The 17,114-nt window shown below is 38.7% G+C and overlaps 1 long non-coding RNA gene across 1 annotated transcript in view; it reads left to right on the forward strand.

Moving 5' to 3' along the window:
- The window catches only part of LOC308656889, a 102,786-nt gene that overhangs the window by 25,122 nt on the left and 60,550 nt on the right, over positions 1-17,114 (forward strand). Inside the window, exon 2 of the long non-coding RNA XR_014023792.1 lies at positions 3,295-3,373. This is a non-coding gene — a long non-coding RNA (uncharacterized lncRNA). The remainder of the gene's footprint in view (positions 1-3,294; positions 3,374-17,114) is intronic.

Here is a 17,114-nt window from a genome sequence, read left to right on the forward strand (position 1 = left end):
TTCCTGGTGGCCTTCAGCTGGAGGGCACAAGTTAACAGAACAGCTTCTGGGTTGCCATCAGCATTCCCAGCTAGGCTCCCATGTAGGGAGGTCTAAGAGGGAAAGCCACGGGGCTGAGGCCACGCACACCTTGGTGTTGTCTTCATCTCTGGTTGAAGCTGGGTAACCATTTTATCTGATTTCCAGTCTGCACGAAGGAAAAGAAAGCAAGTCCAACAAAAAGGATTTTGGTTTTAAAGAGGTGACCTGGAGGCTTCATGAATCACTTACCCTCAGTAAGTGATTACCACATTACTACATTGCAAGGAAAAAAAGCCGGGGGGAGGTGGGGGGCGTCTCTAGTCAGGTGACTATGTGCCCAGCTTCTACTGGAGAGTTATCTAGTGTAATCTTGGGAGCAGGAGTGGCAAAAGCAAGAAAGCAGTTTTTGGAAAATAAATACTGATCGCTTCACCTACCAGGTCACTGAGCCTGAGATCAATTCTGTAGTGAGTGGAGACCTGTAGTGAGCAAAAAGCACAGTTTGTTCAGATGTTTGAATCACACAGTACCAAATATCAAGTATTTGGAATAATTCCAGCCAATCTTGACATTTATCTCCAGTTTCCTTCTAGAGATTGGTACTGGACAGTCAGCCTAATCCACAAAATGTGTTGCCTGAACACTCATGTGTACTCACATACATATAGGCAGCCATGTGCTCATACACACACACACACACACACACACACACACACACACACACTTAACATGCACAGATCCTAACAGAGTACCAATGAAATATAAGATATTTTGTATCCCCTTATTTTCTACATGTTCATGACATTGTTGAAAAAAAAAAAGAAATGAAGTTTTAGGAGCCAGAGATCTGGGTTCAAATACAGCCTATGACATCCATAAATGTTGTACCTCTGGGAAGTTGTTCAATTTATCTTGACTTCTGCTTCTGCATTTGTAAAATGAGTATAATATTTCACAGTTTAAAAGACTGTTTTGAAATTACATAAAATTTCATGCTTATTTTTCTGACATAATGCTTTAGGTATAATAAGTATGTAATAAATTGTTATTTTTTATTATTAAACAACTGAAGCCCAGAAAAAGTTTATAGGAAACTAGGAACTTTCCATCTCCCATGCCCTCCTACCCCCATCCCCTCCTTAATATAAAGCTAGATCCTTTTATAAACACATGCTGCTCTTGAATGTACTTATTTATTTTTAAAAAGTCATGACTGTTTATTGATGTATAACTTGAACACAAAAAGGCACACAAATCATAGTGTATAGTTCACCGATCATGGTATTAGCACTTAGATCAAGAACAAGAACATTATCAGTGACCCGGAAGCTCCCCTCCGTACCCCCTCTGCTAGCTATCCAACATCTAGGCTGAGTTTTCCTTTTTATACTTATTCTTAGTTTCTGTGGGTCAGGGATTTGGCAGTGACTTGGCTGGTGGTCCAAGCTTGAAGTCTGTAATGAGATTCACTCAGATATTGGCCTGAGCTATGGTCATCAGGAAGGTTGGCTGGGGCTGGGAGATCCACCTCCAGGATGGTATCTCTATACCTGACAAGTTGATGTTGCTGTTGGCACAGGTCACAGTTTTTCTCTCTTTGAGTCAAAAAACAGGGCTGCTTGGATATCCCCACAACATGGTGGTTGGCTTTGCCCAGTGTGAGCAACCCAAGAAGAGCCCCAGGTAGAAATGGCCTTGAACATCAGACATCATCATTTTCTCAGCATTTTGTTAGTCACCCAAGTCATCCTTAGCATGGGAGGGCACTATAGAAGGACATGAACTCCAGAAAGTAAAGATCATTAGGGGCCATCTGAAAAGGCTGGCTATCATACCATGAAGCCCTTCCTGACATCAAACAAAGGCCTTTTTTCTTTGATAATTGGACCTGTAAGTTATTTGCACAGGCAACAGGTTAATTCTGATGGATGAGGAGAGAGAAAAAAGAGAATACAAAACACTAGGTCAAGTCCAGGGAGAAAGGCAGGCATGCATAAAACAGACAAGATGTGGCTGGGTATCCTACTAGTAGTAAATCAAAAAATTAAGTGTGTCTATGGTACAGGGAGGACTATAAGTATAATCCAAAATACATTCTTTTGTGTACTAATTAGATTATGTTTTCTTTTCTGCCTATTAAGGCTCAACTCTGGTATTGTTTGGCTGATGGTAGCAGCCCAAAATATTCTTGATTTTTCTCACAGGTCATTGAATTTACCATCCATCTATCCATGCATTTGCCACATATAAATCATCCAGCAAATGTCAAATGCTATTCTAGAGGGTGAAGGGGGGAGGTATAGAAATTGATAAATACACAAACCTAACATGAGTGATAAGGAGACAGGGAACTAATACTTATTGTGTATCTAAGGCATTCTAGTACCTTCATATTTATTGTCTTAATTCCGATAACTACCCTCAAAGTTGGCAGTACGGTACACTGAGACTTGAGAAAAAAAAGTAAACTGAGACTTGAGAATTTAACTAACATAGAGTCGGAGCTAAAAAGTAGTGAAGTTGAAAGCTCTGGTACAAAGTAGAAGGCAAAGATAAAGGTACAAATTAAATACCAGAGTGAAATACCACTATAGTACCATGGCAGCGCAGAGGATAGAGTGAGGTTTTGCTTAGGGAGGGAAGAGAGTTCTGCATGGGAAACAGAATTTCAGCTGGGTCTTGGGAGATACATTGAAGATGATTGAAAAAGGTCATGTCAGTAGTAAATAGCAAAAAAACCCAGAAGCTTGAAAGTAATGCATATCAATAGTAATTCATACTGAGAGAAACACCTAGACATACGCATGTAATGTGACTAAAGAATGTGCACGAAGGACAGAAGTGGCTGGAGGGATGAGCAAAGCGGATCTGAGCCATATCCATACCATACAGCCCTAGGCCCAGGAGTTCTTTAATGAAACAGAGCATCTGAGGAGGCTAAATCATCACTTTCACAACTTTGTGTGAACTCCTTTCAGTCAGCTTGGATAATGTACTCTTCAAGGTTATTAGAAATTAAATTAAGAGTGAACAGCAAAAAACGTGTATTGACAAACTAAAATTTTCCAAATAATTTTATCAAAACGAGAAATATAATTGCTCTGGTTTGAATCTTCAATGTCCTCCCAAAGCTCCTGTGTGGAGAGCCTGGTCCTCCACTGATGGCGTTATTGGGAGGTGGCGGAAACCTTCGAAGGTGGGGCCTAGATGAAGGAGGTGAGGTCTGATGGGAATACTGGGAGCCTGACCTCTTTTTCTCTTTTTTTCTCCCAGCCTCCATGAGGAGACCCACTTTGCTCTACCTGCCATAATGTTCCCTGCCATGATGTTCTGCCTCACTGCAAACCCAAAGGTAAGGGGATCAACCAACCAACGAACCATGGACAATCCTCTGAAACTATGAGCTAAAATAAATCTTTATTTCTATAAGTTGTTTATCTCAGGTATTATTTTACATTTACAGACAGCCAACTAACATAATCGTTGATTGATGACAACGACAATATATGTACTTTTATTAACAAAGTTGGACCCAGAGAACTCCAAGTGAGGCCAAGAAAGGGGTGGGTTCTTGGGTTTAGACATGAGAAAGATTAACAAAAGGACAGCAAGGTAGCCTAATGGTCAGGTCTGCTGCCAATCAGAAATGAGAGAACTCCCTAAAAGATAGCAGGTAGAGGGTTTCTGGTTCCAGAACAATCCAAGGATTTTTGGGCTCAGAGGAGCCTAAAGGATGATTGTGTATTGACTAGGTTTGAGAAAAGTGACGCTGGGAAGCAAAGATGAGTTTTCTTTTTAACAGAACTCCTCTTAATACATATCAGCCTTGTAAAAATTTCAGAATATAATGAGCTCAAGAAGGCGGAGAGGCAGAGAGCACTTGAAAACCACTTGGTGCGAAACAGGGCTGCCACAAGGGGAACTGTGTCCTTCCCAAATTCATGATTGGAAGTCCTAATCCCCAGTACTTCAAAATGTGACTTTATCTGGAAATGGGGCCAATGCAAAGTCAATGAGTTAAGAAGAGATCATATTGGAGTAGGTTGGGCCCCAGATCCAATAGAATGGTGTCATTCTTGAAAGGGGAAATTTAGAAACACACACAGGGAGAGAGACCATGTGAAGATGAAGGCATGAATCAGACTGAGGTGACTACAAGCCACAGAATGCCAAAGATTGCCTAAAATGCACTGGAAGTAAGAAGGGACTGGGAACAGTTTCTTCCTCCCAGTTTTCAGAAGGAACCAATGTGTGGACACATCGATCGTGGACTTCGGGCTCCAGGACTGTGAGACAATACCTTCTGGTTGTATAAGTCACACATTTTATGGTATTTTCTATGGCAGCTCTAGGAAACTAATATAATGACTGTAAGAAAGATTATACAGGAGTCAAAGGAGGTAGGCAGTACAAAGGAAGAAATGTTGCATTAATGAAATAATTAAGCTATGCATTAATTCATTCAATCACTAAGCATGTATGAGACACCTCACTTGGCCCTGGAGCATGAAGAATCACAATAGTACTCTTTGCCTTTGAGAAGCTCCAAGTGTACTCCAGTCAGCACATAATAGGCATGAATAATTTGGAGGCCCAAAGGAATGAGATAGGCAAAGGTTTGGATGTACAAGTTGACATCAGAGCCAGGCCTTGAAGAATGTCTGCCTTTGCTTGCTGGTTGCTTAATGCAGTTGATTATTTCTGTTACTGGAAAGAGCTTCCTATGATCTCTACTTGGTCCACACTCTCATCAAAGGGAAAAAAAAAAACATAGACTCACCATATTTGTTTAATACAGCAGGATCAAACAAATGGCCCCAGCAGCCCAGGCGGGTTGACGTGATCTCTTGCCATAAATGACCTGCCTGCCATTCCTGGGAAAAGTGGCAGCTGAGACACTGAGTTCTGGCTGCTGAGGTCCAACTCCCCCAGGAGCATTAGGCTGGTGTAAGAGCTGACTTCAGAAATTCACCCTCATGGGGGGTCTTCCTATTCTGGCTGCCTAGACCTCTTCTGCAGTGCTAAAAAGTCAGACTGTGTTATTTATATATTAAAAACAACAACAAAATAACCTTTTCTTTCCAAATGCATGAGAAGCCAAGCCTTCAGCAGGTCATTAATGTGTTGATGTTTTGAGGGGCTTCCAAGTTTTGAAACAGTAGCCAGGCCTATTGGCTTTAACCTTGGGATTTCTTGGCTCTTCCATATGAGGCCCCCTAGGCTCCTATACTTGAACTCCCAGAGGCCACAACTCTGAGCAAAGCTGCTAAGGAACAGAGCAAAGAAAAGAACCAATTGCAGTTGGTTGCAAAGAAAAGAACCACATCTGCATCTCTGGAAGGATATCAAAAGCCCTGGGGGAAAGACAACCTTTTCTGACTCCAATTGCCTCCCTTCTGGTCTGACACACTCCATGAAATTCCATGGAAATGATGGAAACTATTCCTTTAGGTTCCTAAGGGAGAACAATGGAGCAGGATGGAGACTGGACAAAAACCAATAGTCTGCTTTACCTCTCTGACCACACTGGAAAACTTCTGGGAGAGCACACATTCTCATTTGTACCAGTCCCTGGGGATCCGGTAGGGAATTGCATCAAGCCCTATTCACTGTGGCTGTTACCTGACTGGATTCTCTAGACATTTGTTTTTGTAACCCGTGCTTGATTCATCTCTACTCGTGGTTTTGACCACTACGTGGGTGGAGATATTTCAAGACATATTTCCAGTCCATGCTGTTCACTTCAAGCTTCTGACTCTTGATTGTTCCCTAGTGCCTCATCCTCAACTAACCCATCATCATTCCTCACAAAATTATCCCTCTCCAGGATTTTCTTTCTTCAGATTCCCAAGTCAGAAACATGGAAAGCATCCTTGACTCTTCTATACATCCAATCACTCAATAGGATCTACTAGTACTTCCTAAATGTTCCTTATAATTATTCTCTCCTCTCCACTCCTACTGATACTATCCTAACTCAACTTTTGCTTAAACTATTACAACAGCTTCCAGAAGGATCTCCCTGCTATCAGCTCATTTCCATACAATCCACTCTTCACTTAGCAGCTCAAGTAGTATTTTAAAAATGTGAATCTGCACTCAGATAACAAGGAATAGAAGGGAATTACTTCAACATAAAAGGGCTGAAAACATGAAAATCCCACAGCTAATACCATACTCAAGAAAGATGGAAAGTTTTTCCTTTAAGACAAGGAGCAAGACAAAGATGTCTGCTTCGGATACTTCTATTCAGTACGGTGGTGGAATGCCTGGCCAGAGCCATTAAGCAAGAAAAATAAATAAAAGGCATCCAAATGGGAAGATAAGAAGTAAAATTGTGACTGTTTGCAGCTGATATGACCTTATATGTAGAAAACTCTAAAGATTCCACACCAAAAAAAAAAAAAAACACCTATTAGAACTAATTAATGAATTAGCCAAGTTGCTAAATAGAAAATAAATACACAAAAATTGGTGTATTGATTTTTATACATTAACAACAAATAATCTGAAAAGGAAATTAAGAAAATGATTACATTTGCAATTGTATCAAAAAAAGAGTAAAACAGGAATAAACTTAAGAAGACAAAAGACTTGCCCATTGAAAACTATAAAGCATTACTGACAGAAATTGAAGAAGACAAGTAAAATGGCAAGATGCCCCATTTCCATGGACTGGAAGACTTGCAGTTGTTAAGGGGCTGACTTTACTCAAAGCCATCTACAGATTCAATGTAATCACTATAAAAATCTCAATGATGTTTTTGCAGCATTTTTCTCCCAAAATACATGCTAAAATTGATATGGCACTTCAAGGAACATGATGAGCTGAAATGATATCGGAAAACTTCCTGATTTTGAAACTTTCAGCAAAGCTATAGTAATCAAAATGGTGAAGTACTGGAATAAAGATAGATATAGATGAATATAGTAGAATAGACTGCCCAGAAATATACCTTCATACATGTTCAGATGACTTTCAAGAAGAGTTCCAAGAATAGTCAATGGGAGAAAGGACAGTCTATTCAATAAATCGTAATGAGAAAACTGGTTGTCCACAATCAGAAAGTGAAGTTGGACTCAAAATGGACCAATGACCTAAATGTAAAAGCTGAGACTATAAAAATGTTAGAAAACATAGGAAAAAATATTCATGACATTAGATTTGGCAATGACTTCTTGGATATGATACAAAAAGTAAGGCAACAAAAGAAAAACATAAATAAGTTGGATTTCATTAAAATTAAAAACTTGTGTGTGTCAAAGGAAACTATAAACAGTGGAAAAGCAACCCGTGGAATGAGAAAAACAATATTTGCAAATCATGTGTCTTATAAGGGATCTATATCCAGAATATACAAAGAATTCCTATAACTCAACAACAAAAACCAAAAAATTCATTTTAAAAATTGTCAAAGGACTTGAATAGGCATTTCTCCAGAGAAGATACGCAAGTGGTCTATCAGCACATGAAAAGATGCTCAATACCACGAAATATTAGGGGCAATCTAAGCCACAATGAGATACCTCTTCACACTCTTTAGGATGGCTATTAAATATACCCAATCAACTAACTAACAGCCAATCAAACAAACCAACCCCCAGAAAACAACAAGTTTGGTGAAAATGTGGAGAAATTTGAATGTTTATAAAAGTAAAATGATGTTGCTGCTGTGGAGAACAGCATGGCAATTTCTCAAAAAATAAATCATTGAATTATCAGGAATTTTTACTTCTATGTATGCACTCAAAATAATTGAATATAGAACTCTAACATAGTTTTGTACACCCATGTACATAGCAGCATTATTCACAATAGCCAAAAGGTGGAAGCAAAATATAGTCTATATACAATCGTGATTTACATAAAAAATATGGCATATATACAATGGAATATTATTCTCACTTAAAAAGGAAAGAAATTCTGACACATGCTACAACCTGGATGAATTGAGGACATTATGCTAAGTGAAATATGTCTGCCACAAAAGGAGAAATACTGCATGATTCCACTTATATGAGGCACTTAGAGTAGTCAAAATCACAGAGATCAAAAGTAGAAAGGGAGTTGCCAGAGTTGGGAGGAGGTAAAGATGAGGAACTAGTGTTTAATGGGTGCAGAGTTTTATCTGGAGAAAATAAAAGACTTCTGGAGATGAATGGTGTTGATGGTCACAGGATAATGTGAAGGTACTCAATGCCACAGACCCCATGGACCTGTATACTTAAAAATGATCAAAAAGCTAAACTTTATGTTATGTATATTTCATTGAAGTTAAAAAATGAAAAACTGTTGTGACACTTCCATGTTTAAGACCCTTAAGTGTTGTCCTACCACTTTGGTGGTAGGATCACTTTTTTAGCTCACAGGCAAAGGATGTGGCCTATGTCCTTTCTTCATGTGGCCTATGTCCCCCAGCTCATAATTCTGTATTTTATCTTTCTTGTTTCAGCAATAGGTAGCTTCTGGTAGTTTACCCAAAAGGAAGGTGATTTAGCCACCTAGCTGCACTTAACACATTTTTCTCTGCCTTCCTCAGTGCTTTTCAGCCGTGACTGCACATTAAAAGCAGTGGGGAGCTTGCAGAAATATTAGTGCCTGGGTAGCACTCGAAACTAATTAAATCAGAAACTCCTCCAGGGGAGACACAATCATCAATGTTTTGTTATTATTTTTAGCTTCCCAGATGATTTGAATGGAAAGCCACTGCTCTAGAATATAATTTCCCACCTGCCACAGCCTGTTAGTAATTTATTCCTCAGAGTTCAGCACAGACACCCCCCTCTAAGCCATCTTCCCTAATGCCACCTGTGTGAGAGGCTGGGCCCACACCCATGCTCTGGGGTTCCAAAGGCCCTTGTGGCGGTACCCACACCACATTGCAGGTGTTCTAACTTTTATGTTTTCACCAGGCAGCACTCCTTGAAAGTCAGAGATGATTTCTTCATTTGTTCTTTTTTTAAAAAATTAATTTATTCATTTTAACTAAGTATATATGACTGCAGAATGCATTTTGATTGATTTGCAGTATGATTTTTCATTTCTTCTGATTGTACACGATATAGCATCGCACCATATGTGCAGTCATACATGTACCTAGGGTAATGATGTCCATTACATTCCACCATCTTTTCTGCCCCCAAGTACCCTCCCTCCCCCCTCCCCTTTGCCCAATCAAAGTTCCTCCATTTTTCACATGCCCTCTTCCATTATGGATCAGCATCCACTTATCAAAGAGAATATTTGGCCTTTGGTTTTTGGGGATTGGCTTACTTCGCTTAGCATGGTATTCTCCAACTGCATCCATTTACCTGCAAATGCCATGATTTTATTCTCTTTTAATGCTGAGTGATATTCCATTGTGTATATATATACCACAGTTTCTTTATCCATTCATCTATTGAAGGGCATGTTCATTCTTGGTGTCTTCATTCCAGGAGAGGGTAAGGACCACTACTTCTCTCCCCTTGCTGCCTTACCCGTGATAAAGGTCCTCACTTACATTTTCTCCTTCCACGAAGGCCTACCAAAGTGAGGACATCTGCATATTCACTCAGCAGTGTGGCAAACGCTGCATTGGGGTGAGTCTCTCCAGAATCCCTGGCCAATGCTTTTTCTTGCTTACAGAAGAAAAGCGTATGAAAAGCAACTAAAACTCACACCTCTCAACTTGCCTTGAAGCAGCACCTGGAGGGTGGCTCATGATCAGGAACACCAAGGTGGCTTATCTTGGCGGTATGGAGGGAGAGGCTACATTCCTGATGGAAATGCATAGTTATGTGTCTGTGATTTCACAACCACAAGAAGTCAGGAGGCAAGAGTTCTGGGTCTGGCTCTGGTCCTGTTTACTTGAACTTTCACAAATAAAATTGCCTCTCTGAATTTCAGTTTCTTCATCTATTGCAATACTTTTCTTTCAAGCTCAAAAAGTGTTTTGATAGTCAAATCAGCCCATAAAGAGTAGAATGGATGAATAAAAGTCGATCTCTTCACATAGTGGGTGAACATGAATGACAACTTACAATTACATGCAATGCTATGGATAAATCTCACAGGCATAAGGTTGATGAAAGAAGTCAGACATAAAAGTACAATACTGAAGGATCATCTATATCTCTATGTGTATCTATATCTATGCATATGTGAAGTACAAAAGAAGACACAATGGTCTATGTGGCAAGAAGCCAGAGTGTTAGCGTGGTGGGAGTGGGTGGTGACTGGAAGGAGCCATAAAGGGGCTCCTGGCGTGAGAGTCATATTTACTTCTTCATCTCTGTTCTCATTTCTAAGATTGTTTAGATAGTGAAAATTCATCAAGCTGCGTGTCATCCTTAAAGCAAAGGAGGATAGTAAAATACCATGTTCATTAAAAGCCCCTTTCAGATCCCAAGTTAAGGAGACAATGAGAGAGGGCTGAGACAGGAATGTCCAGATAAATACTATCTTGAAGGACACTGACCCCTTCTCTCAATGCTTTTGCAACCAGGACAAACTAGTGTTATCTGTAGGAATTGCTTTCTTATACTCCAGGACAGCCAATTCTTGGGATGCTGGTCATACAGAGAGCAAAGCAAACCAAGCAAACAGAAGATGTCGCGGCTTCTGTAGCCTAACTTAGAAAACTCCCTTCCCTCTTGTAAGTTTCCTAATTTTGCTCTGTAGAATTGAGGAAAAGGGGGCTCATCTAGTCAGCAGCAATTGAACAGAGATGCTATCTGCCCAGCCTGTTGCCACGGGATCTTCCTTGTAAGCATTTTTTTCAATAAACTTTATGCCTCACATGGCATCTTAAGGCATTTTCTTGGGCCTCTTGGCAATCTATCCCACTGCCCTATCACAACTGTGCTGACATGTGTGCTTTTCTGTATGTATATCATACTTTAAATCTAAAACAAATGAGTTTCATGAAACACACACTGAGTAATGATAATACACCCAGATGACGATTATGGTATATAAATGTAGGTGCATGTGTGTGCATATACATACACATGTCTATGTGTATATATATACATATATGAAACCTAATTTTCCTTCTACTATAGTCATGGTGGCAAGTACTTTACACATATTATCTCATTTAATATTTACAGAAATTCCATTTTACAGAAGAGCAAACTTAGATCAGAGAAAATAAGAAACATGTTCAAGATCAATTTGATCCTGGGCAGATTATGGCTTCTTAAACTTAGACTTCTGGCCAACTCAAAGTAAGCATTCGATAGAGGAGGCCAGGTTTTAAAATTAGAAAGAACCATGCTAACTTTGTGGACTTGGAGAAATTTCTTAACCCTTCTGTTGACTGAATTTCCTCATCTTTAATATAGAAATAATAGTACCTGATCTTTGGCGGGGGTCACAGGTGTTAAGAATTGGTTAAAAGGAAATGGGTATGAAAAGAAGAAAGTCCTATTCCCTAGTCATCCTTGCCCTCCAGGGCGGTATGGGAATACAGGAGAGTTAGAAGGCTAGCATTTGGGAGAAAGCAACCTCTGAAAAAGGGAGGAAATGGAAATAACAGAGAGAAGGAAATCAAAAAAGAGGTAAACCATATATAAGAAAGATTTTTAAAATTCTTTTGTCTCATTTATAGAAGGGGAAAGAATGATAAACATGTACAGAATGCAAATTACCTTTACAGACAATTCTCGGTAATTTCGGGAGAAAGTACCCTGAGTCTCTGATTTTGAAACTCCACGTCCATGTTTACATTTGTACATGTCATGTAAATGTTCTAAGTCTCTAGTTCCTTATCTGCAAAACAGGAATATTAATAACTACCTGACTCTCTGGGGAGAACAACATAAAAATAGAGATATATATTATTTAAAAAGTTAAAACACCATTTGGGTCCAGGTTAAAGTCACTTTTACTTGCTATACAACCCAAACTATATTACATTTCTGAAACTGTTTTACTCATCTGTGAAACACATAAAAATAGAACCTACACCATAGTCTTGTTAAAGGGATTAAATGAAATAATGTTGGTAAATGCTTTGCATAAAGTCTGGGAGATATTTAGGGTCCAATATGTGGCTGCCTTTGTAATAGAAAGAATGATCATAATAGAGTCATTTCTTTATTCTTTATTGTTGGGAAGTGAAGAAAGTGAGATATCCAGAGCATTTCAGGAAAAGGAACTCAGGGAACCTTTTAAAAGTCCATGTTTCTCAGCCTTTTTAATTTGTCCTTATCCTGAAATACTGCCACCGAATTGCCTCCTTGAGGTGTGTGTACAGCCTCTCTGTGAATTTTCTTTGACTCTGCAAGATTAGAAAGCTCCAATCTCCTGTGATTAAACACTCCCAAGACATTGGATCGTTTCCTGAACTTCATTTATTTAATAACTAATCTTTTATTTGCCTTCCCTCATTTAAAGGCAGCCAGTCTTGTTCCCACCTCCATCCCTCTTCAAGGTCTCACCTCTTCAATCACTTGGATAATACCAAGACACACTGCAAACCATTTTAATGGAGAGCTGATCAGTGAAAGACATTTTTCCTCCTGTCAGTATCTCAACCTAGCAGTATTTCAGATGATTTTCAATAATCTCAGCAAATTACTCACGTCATTCTCCCACAGCCACCTAGTTAATATTCCCAGGCAACAGGTTTCTTTCAGCTCTTTTGTCTGGGAAGGGCTATTCCACAAGGACTCAGAACTCTAAAGAATTCACACAAATTAAGCCCTAAACTGCAAGAGTCACATTTTCCCAAGATAATAATAATAACTACAATCTCTGTGTCAATCACTGAACCTGTATTATCATTTTATTCTCCACAAATCTATTAAGTAGTGCCTTTGTGTTCACTTTATGGAGGGAGAAACTTGGATATGGGACAATGTTACTCACAATGTGGTCTATGAGTGACAACATTACCTAGATGTTTAGTAGAAATGCAAATTCTCTTAGGCTGGGGATGTGGCTCAAGCGGTAACGTGCTCGCCTGGCATGCACAGGGCGCTGGGTTTGATCCTTAGCACCACATAAAAATAAAATAAAGATGTTATGTCCACTGAAAACTAAAAGTAAATATTTTAAAGAAATTCTCTCTCTCTCTCTCTCAAAAAAAAAAAAAATTCAAATTCTCCAGCAATCCTACTGAATAAGAATTTCTGGGGGTGGTGTTCAGGATATATGGTTTGACAAGTCCCCCAGGTAATTTTGATGCAGGCTCAAGTTTGAGGAGCATTGGACCAAAAAGGTGAGTACCTAGTTCACAGAGCTAATAAGTGGCAAAATAAGGTTTGGAAATCCAAAATTCAGGGTTGGGGGAACTTTAAAATGATATGGTTCACAGAACTGAGATTTCAAGTAAGATTACCTTGTGCAATAAGACACCTATTATTTTTTACAGTAAAATGTGCAGACTTAGCTCAGTTCCAGGACTGGTTTAATTGGGTAGGTCAACAACTTTATGGCTCCAGCTCAAGAGTGTCTCTCATTCTCTTTGCTTCTTCTTCATGTCACAAAGTGGCCACAATTCCAGGCATCACATTTTATTCCTCAAATGTTCAGAGGTCTAAGGATGGAGGAAGGAGGAAATACTCTTTTTCTTCTTCTGTGTCTTTTTCTGAGCCCTATTTTATTTCCTCTAAGAAGTAGTTTTCCCCAACCGACCCCTTCTTATGTATTAGTGTCTAGAATTTCATTGTACACTCATTCTCAAACTAATCACTGGAAGAAGATGAAATAACATGGTTAGATAAGACTAATCAAGATTCACCTCATCTGAAGCCCATAGCTGCCGCATAAGCATAGTCGATAAAAGTGCTCATCGCAGAAATGGGTGCAAGGTATATAATGGTAAAAAAAATGCTTGAATGATAGGAAGATATGAGAACATGGGAGTCCATAGAGAAAAATTAAAAATGTATGTCATAAGAAATAGAGACCATAAATTTTTTGAGCATGGAGGAAAAGTACATAAGGTATGTGGAGAGATGAGCCCTGGAAAGAGGGGAGAGGAATGGTGTGGGACCTTGGAGATGATCAGCTGCTGTTGTAAACTTGGTAGAATACCAAGGTCTTGGGTGAGGTGAGTGGCAGTGAGTGAGGTTGGAAAAGTAAGTCTTTTGAATGAAAAATTGGCAAGAGTAGGTGACTGATTGACAATGGAGAAAGGGTATTACCACCAATCATCTTCATATCCATTGCCAGTTGTTTCCTGGCCCTGCTGGGGCAGGATGAAAATATAAGTGCCAAGGACAGTTTTAGGTGATTTAAAAGAAAAAAAAAATGTCTGATGTGTGATAGGTTATTTAGAGATATGTACACAAATGCTTCAATTTAGCGCTGGACTATGCGATAAAAATAACAACAGTGTCATTTATTTCCAGCCTGTTATGTTCTGCTGGTTTATGTATTTATTTAACTTTATATTTATGGTAGCACATTTTAAACAGAAACAAAAGGAGAAAGAGTAGTATGCATAAAAAGAAGTATGCATAAAGTAGTATTCACAAAGAGTAGTTTGTATATAACCAGTTTTAGCATGATCAATTGATTTGTCTTCCCACTGTCGCTACCCACCTTCCCCAGCCCAGGTTATCTTACTTTAAAAATAGCTTTATTGAGACATAATTCACATACCACACACTTACCTATTTAAAATATATAATTTGATGGGTTTTAGTATCTTCTGAGAATTGTGGAACCATTATTACCATTTTTTAACATTTCATCACACCAGAAGGAAATCCCATACCCTCTGCCTAGCACCTCTATGATAACTTCCTCTTGCTAACCCTAAAAAAAAAAACAATATACCTTTGTCCCTAAAGGTTTCCCTACTGTGGACGTTGCATATAAATAGAATCACACAATATGTGGTCTTTTGTGATTAGCTTCTTTAACTTAGCATAATATTTTTGAGGTTCATCCATGTTGTAGCATATATTGATACTCCATTTAATTTTGTTGCTAATGATAATATTCCATTGTATATATAAACTACATTTTATTTATCCATCTATCAGCTAATGAACATTTGGGTTATTTCTATATTTGGGCTATCTGAATTGAATAAGACTGCTATGAGATTCGTGTACAAGGACATTCCTGCACAAGTGGGGATATGTTTTCATTTCTCCTGGGTATGTGTCTTAGAGAGGGTTTGCTGGGTCATATTGTAACTCTATGTTTTGGGGAACTGCCAGACTAGTTTCCAGGGTGGCTGCACCATTTTACATTTTTGCCAGCTGTGTATTAGGATGCCAATTTCTCTGTATCTTCCTTAACTCTTATGATTATCTTTTTTTCCTCTTCCCAATTTTTTATTGATACATTATATCTGTACATAATAATGGGATTTATTATTATGTATTCACAAATGCACATGATATAACAATATAATATGGCCCATATCCCTCTCCCTTCTCCTGTTCCCTTTCCTCTACTGATTTAGATCCCCATCTCCCCCTTCCCTGTCTTTCTAATTTGTCTTTTTTTGATTATAGCTATCATAGTGGGTATGAAGTGATATTAACTTGTGATTTTTATTTGCACTTCCCTAGTGGCTAATGATTTTGGACATCTTTTTATGTTCTTATTGGCCATTTGTATGTAGTTTTGGGAGAAATATTCAATCAGATAATTTGTTCATTTTTAATTGAGCTATATTTTTATAACTGAGATGTAAAATTTCTTTGTATATTGTAGATAAAAAACACTTATTAAATATGTAATGTGTAAAAGTTTTTCCTCCCTTCTGTGAGCTGTCTTCCTTTTCTTGATGATATCCTTTGGGGCACAAATGTTTTTAGTTCTGTAGAAGTCTAAGTTACCTATTTTTTTTCTTTTGTTGTTTGTATTTGTGGTGTCATAACTAAGAATTCGTTACCTAATTCATGATAATAAATACATATACCTATGATTTTTTTACAAATATTTTACAGTTTTAGCCCTTATATTTAGGTGTTTGATCCATAATGAATTAATATGGTATGAAGTTGGAGCCCTACTTATAGTGTAGGGGGTGAGATAGGGGTTCCCCTTCATTCTTTTGAATGTGAATATTCAGTTTTGCCAGCACCATTTGTTGAAAGAATATTTTTTAAAAAATGATTAAATGGTCTGTTATTGTTTAGATATTAGATGTCCCCCAAAAGTTAATGTGTGAGACAATGGAAGAAAGTTTAGAAGTGATTAGGTTATGAGAGCCTTACCTTTCCCAACCAGTGAATTAATCCCCTGATAGATTAACTGAATGGTAACTGAAGGAGATAGGGTGTGGCTGCAGGAGGTGGGTCATTGGGGATATGCCTCTGGGATATGTATTTTATTTATGTCAAGTGCAGTCTCTCTCTCTTTGCTTCTTGGTGGCCATGTCCCCAGCTGCTTTCCTCTGCCACACCCTTCCACTGTGATGTTCTGTTTCACCTCAGGTATCAAGGAATGCAGTCAGACATCTATGAACTGGGACTCCTGAAACCATAAAACCCAAATTAACTTTTCCTCCTCAAAATTGTTCTTGTCAGGTCTTTTGGTCATAGTTTCAGAAAAGCTGACTAAAACACTGTCTAGGCTTCCTTTTTGAAAATATGTAGACCATCATCACTACCAGTTATTTTGGCTCAAATCCCAGAAATTATGTCACTTCACCTGTAAAATATGTATCTCTGGACTTCAATTTCCTGATGTTGACTGTCTCACTGCAACCATTAAGGTACTTTTATTGGAATTAGACAGAAAAAAAATACTGAAGCATGGAGGGGTTGAGTGACTGGCCCGAGATATGCAACCACTGAAGTGACAGAGCCAGATCCGAGCCTGTGCCCTAGCTGGTACACCATTATCCACTGCAGCCAAAGCACAGTGAAATATAGCAATAGTGAGGAAAGCACAGCTCAGGCAACACTGGCCTTCAGAACCTTCAGAGCGTCATTTAACTTGTTGATGTTCTTCAATGGTATCATCACCATCTCTATTTGCCCTTCATCCAGAATTCTGCTCATCTGGAGATAGAAAAACATCTCTCTAAAAACTCATATCACCTCCTCAGAACTCATGGAGAATGTGAGGTAGAAAAATCAAAGGGGGACAAGGAATCATGATTTCCCATCAGCATGAGAAGTGAGTTGTCCATCTG

This window comes from Spermophilus citellus (assembly GCF_964194105.1).
Source record: "Spermophilus citellus genome assembly, chromosome: 9".
NCBI classification, from domain to species: domain Eukaryota; kingdom Metazoa; phylum Chordata; class Mammalia; order Rodentia; family Sciuridae; genus Spermophilus; species Spermophilus citellus.